The sequence below is a fragment of the Apostichopus japonicus genome, chromosome 18 (genome assembly GCF_037975245.1).
Source record: "Apostichopus japonicus isolate 1M-3 chromosome 18, ASM3797524v1, whole genome shotgun sequence".
Classification (NCBI taxonomy): Eukaryota; Metazoa; Echinodermata; class Holothuroidea; order Aspidochirotida; family Stichopodidae; genus Apostichopus; species Apostichopus japonicus.
Genome location: NC_092578.1, coordinates 13310082 through 13324523, shown reverse-complemented (window position 1 = coordinate 13324523; position 14442 = coordinate 13310082). Strand labels below are relative to the sequence as shown.

The following is a 14442-nucleotide window of genomic DNA, read 5'->3' as shown; positions in this document are numbered from 1 at the left end:
TATGGATTGTGTTTCATTTTTCCAGTTGTCAGTACTTGATACACAGAAGTGGGATGACATGAGTCCCATACATGGGCAACATACCTCACCAAATATGGGCCCAAACAGCTTTCCCAGTGAGGCCCCAACAAATCACACACCCATGACTCAAACTCATGGGGCTATATGAGACAGCAAGTGTGGAATGGAACAGGTTTTCCCATGGGCCTGTGTCTGTTCTACATATGCCAGTTGCTTCTATGGGATGCTCATATGGCAAACCAATGTGGGACCGACACCCCCATGGGCCAACTCAAGTGGGCCCTACCTGTGATGACTAGGGGTGGCTAGAGCCCAGATGACCCAAGTTTAATGCTAGTTGGCACCATATGTGGATGCAAACTGAAGTTAGTGCTAAAACAAAATTTGCTATAATTTTGGAGGAGATAGCGTCCCATCAGTCACAGAGCTTCTGTCCCATCAGTCACAAGGGAAATGCCACTGTGTGAAATAGCTAATGCCAATATTCTCTCAATGGTGGTGCTCTGATATAGCTACATTAAGTAGCAACCAGGAGGGGTATATACCCAACTCAATCTTTTCATTCTGAGATAGCACTTACAAGTTAACTAAACGTACCTAAAAATGGTGGTCCGCAAATGTCCCATCAGTCACAGGGCTACTCTAAGTGCTCCCTATCAAAAAGGAACACACTTATGTGAACAATTCTTCAATGATGGACCAACTGGGGGTTGCCCAAGTGACTGTTGCAATTTACAGCCTTCTGCCCCCTCCCACTTCTCAACAATATAACTTTCTTTGTTGAACTTTTCTATCAAATGTCCCATCAGTCACGCTGGAATTCACCAATAGTCTGATACCTGCCATGCAACAGTCACACTTTTACAGTGTGACAGCCAATACTCATAGCTAGTACAGTACCTACTGTTCATGTTCCACAACCGTGCATCAGCTTCCAAGAAATACATGCTGACTGAATATAAAACAACTTGTTGGAATTTTAAATCCAAAATAATTTATTTGATTTTGTAGAACATTTTTTTGTAAAATCTCCATGTTTCAGGCACCTATCTCCAGGTTTTTACTTGTGGAAATCTCCAGGTTTTTACTTGTGGAAATCTCCAGTTTAAAGGTATTGAAGACTCGCCCCAATCCGCATGCGGCCATCTGAAAAAGTTAACTTTCCGTTGCTTGCAAGTGACGTTTTTTTTATGTCGCTACAAAATGCAGACAGTACCGTAATGAAACGTAATACCTTGTTATCTTTAGCTGGACCTGAGATGTCCATCGCTGTATCGTTAGTACACTGTGCTGTGGGTATTGACCGCAGCTGTATGTACTGAATCAGTGGCGTAGCTAGTGGTATTGGTCAAGTGGGGCCAGAACGGTATGTAGGGGCGCTTTCGACATTATCTAAGCGTAGCGCCACCACAGGTTGGCGCGGAGCGTACAGAAACTTTTTGAGTAAAGATACTTCCTAGATCGCCGGAAATGACCCATTCCTGGCCTTGCTAATTTGCAGATAAACAAAGAATAAATAGGTGTCATCGCCAACAAAATGTGACAAATGTCAATAGGTAGATGAGAGCGCAATAAAAAAAGTAAATAATCGCGAATAAGTAAAAAGTGGTAAAAAGCTGAAAAGGGCGCCAGCAGTCCATTTGAGTCCGTCAGGGGGGGCATCCGCCCCCCCCTGACTGTATGGACGCTCCGCCACTGTACTGACTGTACGCTAGTGTCTAATTACTGATGGTAGCAAGCTGTGTGTGTGTATTTTCTGGGATCGATGGTGGTGTCTAACACTTCTGTTACACCTCATTCGAGACTAGGTCAGATTACTGGCATTAGACGTTTCTTTTTGCGCGAGTCTTCACACCCTTTAATTTCTTTGTGGGATTGCATGGTAGGTCTGAGATTGGAACTAATTGTTCCGTTGCCTAACATTATAGGGACAGTGTAAGTGTGGATGGGATACTTGAGATACAATGACCTTTACGTTCCTTCCAGAGACTGACTCAAAATCTACGAGGTTAAGACGAGTGTATTTTTAATTGAAAGTGACATTCTTATCAAGGGAACATACTAGATAAGGAAGTCACTACTGCCTTGTCATACAGGGAAGCCTTGATCCATACAATGAGTAATATGTATAGTTAGCGCCCTTCCCAGGCATGCTGCTCTATTACTCTTAATTGAGGAATTATCAGTGTACACAGTCAATCCGTGCTTAAAGTGGGACTATCGTGCCAGCTTGTACAGCTAGGGAATAATTTACTGTTCAACTTTATTGTGTAGCAGTTTGGAATGCTCTGATGTATTTTCTCTTTAATATTAATATTAAAGGCATTGAAGACTCGCCCCAAACTGCATGCCGCCCTCTGAAAAAGTTAACTTTCCGTTGCTTGCAAATGACGTTTTCTTCTTGTAGCTACAAACTGCAGAAACGTGATACCTTGTTATCTTTCATCTAGACCTGAGATGTCCACGCTGCTATACATACACTGTGTTGTGGGTATTGACCGTAGCTGTATGTTTTGACTGTACACTAGTGTCTAATTACCAACAGTAGCAAGCTGTGTGTGTATTTTCTGGGATCGATGGTGGTGTCTAACACTTCTGTTGCACCTCATTCGAAAATAGGTCAGATTACCGGCATTAGACGTTTCTTTGTGCGCGAGTCTTCACACCCTTTAATATTAAATACTATATAGGTCCTGTGTATAAAACCTGCTACACATCTCTTCACTTGTATATATTCTGCAATTTGCCTTTTTTTGCATAGCAGTAATTTGCAATGTAATACAGGATAAATTATTCCCTGATATAGTAATCTGAATGCATGATGGAAGAGCAATATAAACAAACATACATTATTCATACACAATATGCCCCACTCTGAGGCCAAAAGTTTCAACAACTATTTAGAAATCGCACAAAACTATAAAGTAACAAAACTAGAAAAGTAACACTACAGTAGCTTCAAAAAGAAAGGATGGTTAATTTGATCCCCTAAGGCTGATAGTATGTGTCACGGGTATGGTAAAACGATTCAACTGGACAACGTATATACTCGGGTGGCGTGTGTCTTTACTATGAGCTTTATTCAATCCTCATAACCAGGGGCAAAAACCTGAATTCGGTCAGTTGCCGGCTTTTTTACAGGTATCAGCAGGTCCTTTAAGATATCTGACAAGATATACTACCACGAATTCATCAGCGGGGAACTAAAGTTGCCCCTACATATACCATAGTAAAATAGCCAAGTACTGCGGGCTAACGTCGCCCAACGGACATCGTGTCCAACTGCAACAAGTAACTGCTGCGGTGCACCCAGCACCTTTGCACCAAGTATAGTACCAAATACGAATACCAAGCCCTGACCTGCTTACCCGGCCTATTCATACCAACCCTTTACCTGCATTTTATGCAAAGTAATCTAAACAACGACTTACACAAATTCAATTGATGCCTGTGGAGCAATCAGTGAATTAAACAAAGCATACTAGAATGTCGAATGTTACTAATACGAACTTCATGAGCAAAACAGACAACAAATGAATATTCATCAGTAAATTTATCCAGCTGCACGATAGTCGTTAGACTTGCGTCAAGCATACTCGTGACAGTATGACATCATTGAGTTGAGGAATTCATTCATTCAACTAGAGATTGTGGCCAAAGCGTGCATAAGTACATAGTGCAACTATGCAAGTCCATAGTTTAATACCTTGCCTTTCCATCTCCTGGGGATGTTAATGCTTATGCAATGAGTTGATAGTGCAATAGCAATGTTAATGCTTATGCAATGAGTCCATAGTTAGCCTTAGTGCAATAGTAATGCACAACTGCAGAGTCACTTTTCACAGGTTTCCAAAACTTTGTCAAAAGCAAGTCGGTCTTCGATTGACTTCGCAAACACAATCAAAAGTGAGTTATCTTTCTCTAAAGAAGCTGTCTTCTGCAGTGTTTGGAATTTTTAAAATAAGAAGCAATAATTTTGATGGAAACTTAAACCCCAAAACAATTATCCAGAAGGTATTACTTCATCAGTCATCAGTAGTGCCTCAAATATGCTAGAAATTTAAATAATGGTCACTCATGTTCAAAGTTCAAGAAGTACTTGACTGCTCCAGCCTCAGAGCCATTTTGCTCACTGAAACATTTAACAGTATAACTAAACCATCCTCAAGGAGTGTTACCTCAGTGGTTATAACGCTGGTGCCTTCCAATCATAAGGTCCCGAGTTCGAGTCACTCCAAGATTAATGTACGTCGTCCAGTTTATACAGAGTTGTTGACAATTGACAAATTTTCATAATCATGGATGTTAAATATGAATCTAAGAGACTGACTTCGGTTAGCTTGCTGCTCTGATAAGCCATGAGGCTTCTGCTTGCAGGAAGATCTACTAACAATATAATGCCTGGTAATAATTAATGTGTAGAGTCAGAACCCCCAAGATGTAGCAATTGAAAACTTCTCTAATCTTTAGCATGCTTGAATTTTTTTTAAATTCTTAATCAAAGAAGAGTGTACACCAATTGTTTTATCTCATCTCTAGCGTGTTTTCTCCTACATCGACTGAAGATTCAAATTTTGTGTGGCAGGTAGGTCTACCACTGCTGCACACTGGTAGGGAAGGACACCATGCAAATCTTGAAAACTGATTCGAAAAGATATCCTTCCAAATCACACATGCATACTGTACAGCAATATACCAATGGTATCGATGTTAACATACTGTTCAATTAATTAAGACGATAAGTTTCTTTTAGGTATTCTCAACTCAGTCCGACTCAATTTTAACATACCAGCTGCTCTTTAATTTTGGCATAACTGAATTTTACATCAGGTAGAAGGCACTTGACCAACACAGAATAATTAGGTTAATAACTATATCTCATAGTAAAGCCCGCGCTCCATGAGAGTACCCCTTTAACTCAATCAAACCCAGCATGTGTTTATATAGTACCCCAGAAAACATCCAGTTGGCATAGTTTTTTCTATGAGTAAGAGGAAACACTGCACAAATTTGTTCAAGTTTAATGACTGTAAATATCATTGGAAGTTAAAAGCCAATTAGTAGGACATAAAAGTGACATATTAGCTGTAAGAGATTACAACCCTAGGGCTCTCACTCTTCTTTGTACAGAGTACAGGCTCCTTCCCCACTCAACCCTTCTCCCTACCATCACCCCTTTCCCACCTCTGATCCTTTCCCTACCCTATTCCTTTAAACCCCCTCCCTGCCCCCCACATGTCCCTACAATGCCACACTCTTCTAGTCATCCAGGTCATCAATTAATCATATTGCTAAGGTTACAAGTATACCTTTTCCAAGTTATTTGTGGGCCACTATAGCAAGGACACTATTGTAACCTCCGTATATGACTTTAAATTAATCTACAGCTCTACCGAATAGTTAGATCCAGTAAAGCAGTATTGAATTAATCAGGGTTTGGCTTTGTAGGCTTCAGGATTACTCTGAAGAGCATCATGAACAAGGCAGTCATAAAGACCACATATTGTACTCAGTTATGTCAAAGACAAAATGCTTATAAAGAAGTAAACAAATCAAAGAAAGTTCAGTCCAGTCGTAATGGAATAAGTGCTATAAAAAGGAAATAAGTGCAAAGATGTATTGTAGTATTTGTACACAAAGACAGTAGTATTTAATAAGAGAAAAATTCAGGGAATTTACAACTGCTAAACAATATTTGAACACTGAATTATTCCCAGAGTCTTTATGTTATTGAACCTGTATAGATAAGGTTTGCAAGACCATACAAAATCTCACCTCTATTTCATCTTTTCTACCATTAAGACTTTTACGCATCATTAGATCACATTATAGTCTCTGCTGACCTTAAATTACTAAAGACAATACCTGTGTGACTTACAGCGCTGTTATTATGTTACGCACTTACAAACAACAACATCACAAAGTTAACTAACTCAGAACGCAGTTTCTGATCCTCCATTGATCACAGTCTATCCAAGGGTTAAAATCATGGGGTCGTAGATTAAAACTAAAATTGAACCTGAGGGCAGGATTCTACATCATGCTCTGAGTGTAGTATAAACAGAGCTGTAGGCTCTACGTTTGAGGTTGATATGTAAAATTAAGCAAGCCTGAAATTTGGATCCTATCAGGATCTTCCTCAGGATCAAACAGAAGTGTAAACAAGAGGGCAATCCACAGAGTTGAATATCTCATTGCCAGCAAACACTGATTTCGAATCCAAAAATTTATTACTAGCTACGCAATCTGGCAATACTTTTTTTAAGTTAACATGACTACATCTTTCTGTGAACCCTACACTGAACAAAATTAGGTTTTGAGTCCTGACTCCAGAATCATACTTTTAAAGAGGTTATGAAATGAAAAATTTTCATGTCTTAGAATGGTTTATATACATTACTACAACACCATCCATGCACAACTTTCCGTAAATACGGCTTCAAACGCCAGAAATTCGCTGTCAAAGTATTCCCCAGAGACCTCTCGAGCTGCCACTCGTAAAAAAAAGCAAAGCTGCCCACCGCAGTTCATCTGACGTCATCAAAGGAACCATTTCAGCCAAAGCCGACTCCCCGCTGTTTACCGATACGGCGTTACACAGTTTACTACATGTAACCACAACACTCTTCTCATCAATTGAAAATGTCTTCTCCCGAATCTTCCGATTCAGAGGAAATCTCTCAGGACATTCGTAAGCTTTGACGAAAATTATTTTCTTGAGGAAGAAGAGGAGGAAATAGTTTTTGAGGGTGATGAAGATAATATCGGTGTTTTTCCCTATCAATTGAGCCCCTTGCAGAAGAATTGTAAAACGATCCCAGTGCCGAGACGCGTCGCTGCCGATCGAAGTCCCCGAGCAGAACGGTTGGACGACCCAGAACCGAAACTGGTCAGTTGAGCATAAACAAAACCACCGTTATTAAGACCATCATATGATTTAAATTATCTCGAATGTCGATGATCCTGCTACTTAACTTCGTAGCGAAGCTTCTAGAATTTTGTGTCTTACAGTGCAAGGAAAATGTGACATTCTGTACATTGCAACCCTATAGTACTAGTAGTGGTAACATGGGGTCTAGACCTAACTAATAGACGTTGTATAACAGGCTAGCCAGTGTAATTGTATCATCCAACTGTTACGTAAAATCACAACACGACGCCAGTTTTACCACAAAAGAAAACTTGCAGATCTAGTACTGATTGTTCTTAAACCAACTGGCTTTAAAATTTGTGCGAAATATTAGGTAACCATAAATAAAATCGTCATTTGCTGTATCAAGGAGGCCTAGGCTATGGTCATAAAAAGTAATTTGGCAACAGTATAGGCCTACAGGCACTTGTAACGTTGTGTATGTGTAGTGTTTTGAGCGAGTCGTGTTCAAATTCTTCGATTTTGTCATCTTTTGGAAAAGCTTGCAGTAGAAATCCGTCTTTACTTGTGGTGGAGCAACCTGATACCACATATCGGCTCCGCATTTTTAACATTTACGAGATAAATTTACGTAAAAACAAACTCCAAACACCAAATCTCAATTACTACGGAGCAATGCAACAGTGTAATGGTGTGTGTTCTCAGACGTTTAAGAATGTAAACATAGCGTCTCGGAAGTGAGCTGAGTTCCTCGACTGACGTCACGCCGTGTTACCGTAAATACAACAATTTTTAGAAAGTTTTTATTACCCTCGAATTTTTGATCGTTTATTCCTCGAGAATGCAAGCTTCGTTTGACACAAATTGGGTATCATTGGAAAGCTACGAGTGTACAGAATACGATGATAAAGATTTTTTTTTTCATTTCATAACCTCTTTAACAGTGATGAATTATTGTGACGTTTTCCCCCGATTTTTTTTTTTTTTTTTGGGGGGGGGTGGGTCCTTTGATACTAATTGTTAACACAAGGAAGATTACCACTCATTGTGAATCATTCATCTATCCACTCTAAATTATTCTCTGTTTAGATATAAATGTAGGAGGTAACTGATTGTTTGGGGTAGGGGCCCCGGGGAGGGGATATTTTCAAAACACCAGAGGTGCCAAACTTATGGATCTGTGCAGGAGAAGGGCTTATCCAGGTCATTAAGATCTTTTGCTCTGTTGCTTGTCAACTTTTAGTATAATTCATTTGCAGTTTGCATTTCAAACTTTAAGGAGACTTATGACTTATTAAATGCTTATAGATGGATGACCTCATTTTCTGCCAATGTGAAATAGGGTAATGTTACTTTGACCTTTGGTTCTGGGGTCTGCGAGACACAAGGGTTCACTCTGGGGTACCTGCCCATCAAGGTTGAAGAATACCCTGAAACTGACATTGCTGTATATGTTCCAATCAGGGAGTTGTTTCCATAACAACTCCCTGGTCCAACTTCATGGCAAAGGATCTACAATAGCTCATCCTCCCTTTGGGAGCAAGGAGGTAACTAATGTTTTATATTTCTCAACTGAACTCAAATCCGTCCCACCTAGTCAGGAGTTTGAAGAAATTCTGGAAATGCATTCACTCACCTGCAGACAAGTGGAAGCACCGTTAAAGTTTGTCCCACACAAAGCCTGGTTCAGCGGAAGCAATTCTATATGAAAATTGAAACAATTTAATGGCTTAGCAAGGAACAGAACTCTTATCCTATATCATGCTATGCAAAATGGTAAAATTGCTGTGTAAATAATGTGCAAAGATTTTGTACACAGAACCCATAGTATTTATTTAAGAAAAACTGCTACACAAATTTGAACATTTCTTTATTTCCTACTTGGTCAATTCCAACAATTGGATACCAAAACATTCGCAAATACCAATATGACAAACCTTGACATTTCCCCGGCATAGAGTAGCATCCACTATTTTCTTCCACTATCCTATACAAACTGAAAATTAGATTAACACTTGCTCGACAGGCAAACTTAAGCCCACATCTTACTATCCATATTATTTTTTTTTCTGGCCATCTTTTGCAACCTCTATCTTGTAATAACTATTTGCAATGAATGAATCAATGAAAGTGAGTTTTGTGTGTACAATTTGAGTAGCAATAATATAGCTTTCTTCTAAGGAACTAAACTTCCAAAAAAAAAACTCACCAATTCAGACTAATAAGCAATCCTATTCCTTTATGTTCGTTGAATTTCCTTACAGCTTAGACAAACCTGCTTTGAAGTTGACAGTTCCTACAATGAAGTATAAATATCAGACTACACAGGTTTGAAGCGTTCCAGCAGAGGCCACAGAACTAACAATGTACTTCCTGCATTGACTATACCTCTGCACTTAAAAACCTGCCTGTCATCTCCCGCCTACTCCCTGGAGTACCTGACAGTTAGCAACCTACAGTATCCTCCAGCTCCCCCCTCAAAGGTAATTATATTCTTCTAAAAGCCTTTACCACAAAAATATATTTCCATTTTGTTATTAAGGGGTCATGTAGTTAGGAATACCATAAAATTGCTGCATAGCTTTCTGCCATGTGCCTGTGATGACAAAACTTTAATAACAATCTAAGATCCCTGGTAAAGATAGGATCAGAGGAGGTGTTCCCAGGTCAGCTAAAAGTCCCAAATGAGGTTGTCAAGGGACACAACAGAGAGCAAAACTCCTGAGGTACATGTAACTGGGAAACTTCATCTATCAAATTGAAATGACATGATAGCAGTAATATGTTGGATATAACCCTCTTCCCCCCCCCCCCTTTACCTTCTTGACCTTATTACCATGAAGGACATAAGAAGTTGCTTCCAAATGTAAAATATTTTAAAGGTACTTTCAGAAAGTTTCTTACCCTCCAGGTTATTTGCAAATAGATGTTTGACCAGGCAGATGACTATATCAGAGTGATTATATCAGTGATGGAAGGGCACCAATTTCAGGTGACAGTAAAATGCATCTCTTGAATATGGGTCAAAATAGTCTCCTTAGTATGGTACGACCCCTGCAATACTGATGACCTTTGAATGACATAAGACCATGACATAAGAGTCCAGTCATACACAAGGGATGGGGCCAGTATTAATCTCCCTTTGCTTTCTTCATTTTAGGAGGGGGAAGGGGGTTGAGACTCCAAGGGCAATGAAGGTTGGGCAGCATGATGGATGAAGGAAGAAATGAACTGTATTAGTTCTGATAGAGAATCCCATGGTGGATAGGCTGGTTTAGTGGTTTGTCACAAATGCAATTGCCCTTGTGCTGGAGGCTATAAGATTTACTAATAGCCCTATACATCTGTACATGGAGCTATAAACAGAGATCTGTATGAGATCATCACTGACAAACAGTTCATGCTGATTTCTAGATGTCTACACACACACATATATATATATATATATATATATATATATATATATATATATATATATATATATATATATATATATATATATATATATATATATATATATATATATATATATATATATATATATATATATATAGCACTGGATTGGTATTTACGTTTACTTCTCCAAGTTGGTGCTTAGGTTTACCTGAGGTGAAATGATTGGATCAACTTGAAATTTTACATCAGTATACCTTATGGTACTAGGACTGCATATCAGTCGTTATAAGTTGCTACCTACTCTTTGGGTCATTTGGCAAGGAAAAATCCAATTGGTCAAACCCTTACGGTAAACCTAAGTCTTGCTCTCAAAGTATATCCCCCAGTTGGTATATAAGTTGACCTGACGTACAGGCATCCGTAGTTTTCTTGACAGCGGCAGTAGCCTGTATTCAGTGTATACGTTTTACACTGTGTACACTGTATACGCCAGGGCTAACGCATACCCGTAGGCTGCATTGCTTGCAACCCAATAACAGTTTCGGCTAATATTAGATGATGTGTAGTATCTGTTCCCTCTCGATGCAAGGGCACTGGGCTTGAGATCGGGTCAGTCGTTCGCCGGGTAGTTTGGTTTTCGTGCCCAGGTTCTTTCCTTGTTGACTTTTTCTTAAAAAAGTACCGTTAACACGAAAACGTCTCACCAACAACTTCAGGTAAGGTCCATGAGATTAGTCAATAAAGTTTGGTGATATTAATAACGTTGATATTATAACGTTGTTGCATACACCTTCACGTTATTTGTTCATACCCATATTTCAATAGTCTAGCTTGTAGCCTAAAACTTGTAAGGCCTACGTTCGGCTGTAGCCTAGGGCCATAGTCCAAGTCCTAACAATACCTTAGCATTGGGTCAAGGGTAAACTGGTCTGTAGTTTGAGCTACAAATTAATACCAACTGCCAGAGAAATTAGATTTCAAGTAGGTCAGCGTAACTTCTTAGCCTACTGTGCATGTATGTATCATATATGGCCTTAGATTTTGCTGGACAATTATGTTACTGTACATTGCGATATACTGTAGCATTATTATGTTACTAATCATGACCAAATACTGTAGCATGGTGGGCTTATAATTGACGCACTTAAGGATTTGATCAATGATATCTATCAAGGAAAAATCCAAATTACTCAACTGTATGTGTTTTTCATATGTGTAGTTCCTCAGAAATGTTCTGATCTCAAAATATTTAAGGTTCTGTGCTTATGCACCATACAATTGAGCAGAATTTGACCACAAAATGTCTGCCGTGTCAAGTTCTTTCATACCCCTAAATTGACACATTCGTCGATAAGCTAACTGTAGTGTAGGCCTTAGTATACATCCATTGACTTTAGATGCTGTTTGCTATGCTCTGAGCCACTAAGCTTTGACAGGTCATGTCCCAGAGAGTAGTGTTTTCATATTGAGGTAATGTTGGGTATTTTAAGGGTGTAAGATTTCCAAATGGCCAAAAAACGTGCAAAACTGGGGGGAGGGTGTTAAAAGCTTAAAAAATACCACAATTTGGTCAGCAAATACCTCAAATGGATTCAAACTCATGAAATATGTAATTCTGTTTGACTGCAAAAAAGTTTAGGTGGCCTGCTGCATCGTTGCTAGTAATAATTTAAGGTGCGTCAATTACGGAGGTGCGTCAATTATGAAGCCTTTACTATACTGTACAGTAGCTATGCCTAGATTATTAGAGACTGAAGTCACCATGCAAATGTAACTTACAAGTAGCCTGTATTGAATAAGAGATGCTATAATTGTTAGAACTTTTCAAAAGGTTCTTGGAAGTCTTTACTCTCCAAAATATTCTCAGACATTCTAAACACCACTGTACTGTAAGATGTCTGAATATCCCAGTGAGGGTATCAATAAAAACAGTTAAAGGATATATCACTAGAAAATCCAGCATCAAATTTGGGCCAATGCAGAATACCTTTAATCTAAGTCTCTCAAGTGATGCATTGTGTTTCAAGTGTCTTATTTATAACTAGCCAAAATTTGTACAAAATAACAATGCCATGCATCCAAAAGGTTATTGAGTCAGTACATTTCCATAATGTAACTATTACAAAAGCTGAGTGCACCTAATTAAAAGTTAACATCCTCCAAAAATCTATATAACACAAAAATTTGATAAAGCCTTCTATCCCTTCCCTTGCATATACTGTAAGTCATTTTGTTAAGTCTATTTAGATCCATAAGTAATACCAAGTTGACTAAATGTGCAATATTCAGTGTTAAAGATCTGAGCTCTGTATTGCCCAAAATATATTGGAGAGAAGTGTACAATAAAAATTGAAATAATGCACATCTACACTCTGACCATTTGATATTTATTTGATTGGCACTGTTAATGTTTTCTCAGACAAATTTGATGATCAACATTCTCAATCTCAAGATGAATGACAACAGCCCACTATCCAAGGGAATAACACTGTACGATGAAGCTGCCATGCAGTGAAAAAGTCAATGTTGGAACGGTAGCAATCATAGCTAGAGCACAGATGCCGTCTGGGACAAACTGATGGGGTGACCTACTGCATCATTGACAGCAAAATGGAAGATATTTTCTGAATTAACCAAAAAGTAAGTTAATATTCTGTAGGTTTGACATCGCATAAACTTGATTCCATAGGACTCTATTATCTCAAATACGAGTAACAACTGAGGTAATTTATTCCAAAGTTATGGAATGAAGAAAGAAACAATCAGAAGGGATGAAAACTTTTGTATATCTGGTTAATGTGGTGGTACTGTATCTTTTCCTCTATGTCCATAGTATTTAACTACACTAGAGCTATATCCACTCTCTGGTTTTTAATCTTAAAGGTCAATGCAAGACAACACCAAATTGTCAGGCTAGGTCCACATAAAATGTACATGTATATTTAAATTTTGAAATCTTTACAATTGGTAAAGCTTGAATGACTTGCAACTTTTAAAAGCACTTGCTATGGTAGGGAGCTGTTTCAGCTCCAATTGAATGCATGGCTGCATAAATAAAATGTGTAATGTTGTATACAAGGCAAGATGAATCAAGAATTAATGGGAACAAAATGGGATGGATAAACGAATTGAAATTTACAGTGAAAATAGTATATATGAAAGGTTGTGAGATGATTAAAATATTGGCTGAATTACAGGAGATTTAGTTTTGTAAAGCAGTTCATTGTTTTCATCATTTGTAGAGTGTGAGGTCATGTGAGGTCTAATCGGTAATCGCAAAACATTCCAAGCTATATTGCGCGTGCTATAATTGGGACCAAATCAGCATATCTTTAAGAGAAAGCTTTTCTTTTTGTACCAACAGATGGATAGATCTACAGGCTAATACAGCAAAGGATATGCTCTAATTAGAAATGCCAGGCAAGATTATCACACAGTTTACAGTGGGGTGAATACAATCATCAAATCAAATCAAATCATAAAAGCTTGCATAGAAGCCGATGCCAAGCAAAGCAAAAGTATGTCCTGTAAATCGCGAAGTAGATTCACACATCTCATGTATATCCTCTGGGACACAGCACATCTTTCAATGGAGTTAGGAAGTTGCTGGGAGTAGTTGTTGGATTGGCACAGTAATGTAGTATTTGCTTCACATAAATGCAGAGCAGTAACAGAAAACTAACTAGTTCCAGGATATGTTACACTGTTACACCATATAAAAGATAGAGGAAATTAATATTATAAGCTTCAAGCAGACAGAACCAAGAGAATGCAGACCAGTCTTCATGGGAAGTCTTCTACATATTTAACTGTGTAAATGGACTCATTCTTTTGCAATGTACTTCTTGAAATATTTTAGTTTGGTGACATTGTGGCACTACATGTTTTTGTAAGTATTAGGGAACATTTGCAGCTGCTTGTCAAGAACATGGAACTTGTTATACAACTGAAATGGTCCTGATGCTTAAGTGTTGAGGTTACTGGATATTTTGCTGCCTTACCTTGCTTTAACTGTTCTTAAATGCATTTCTCATGTTTTAAGATGTTTTAATTTTGTATTCCAAGCAAGATCAGCAAGCCATAGTACAGTAATTTTCAACAATCACCACACAGGTACTTGTGCAGGACTAAGGGTATTTGTTAAGCAGATTACT

General features: G+C 38.5%; 1 protein-coding gene and 1 long non-coding RNA gene across 6 annotated transcripts in view; one reads left to right on the top strand and one right to left on the bottom strand.

The window, feature by feature from the left end:
- The window catches only part of LOC139958710 (uncharacterized), a 162080-nt gene that overhangs the window by 129411 nt on the left and 18227 nt on the right, over nt 1-14442 (bottom strand). For all 5 annotated transcript variants that reach the window (XM_071955995.1, XM_071956002.1, XM_071955994.1 and 2 more), the window contains exon 4: nt 8529-8593. The gene's annotated coding sequence lies outside the window, so the exon portion shown is untranslated. The remainder of the gene's footprint in view (nt 1-8528; nt 8594-14442) is intronic.
- Nucleotides 10419-13754, top strand: LOC139958932 (uncharacterized). Its single transcript, XR_011789908.1, has 3 exons — nt 10419-11004; nt 12708-12928; nt 13653-13754. It is a non-coding gene; the product is annotated as an uncharacterized lncRNA (long non-coding RNA).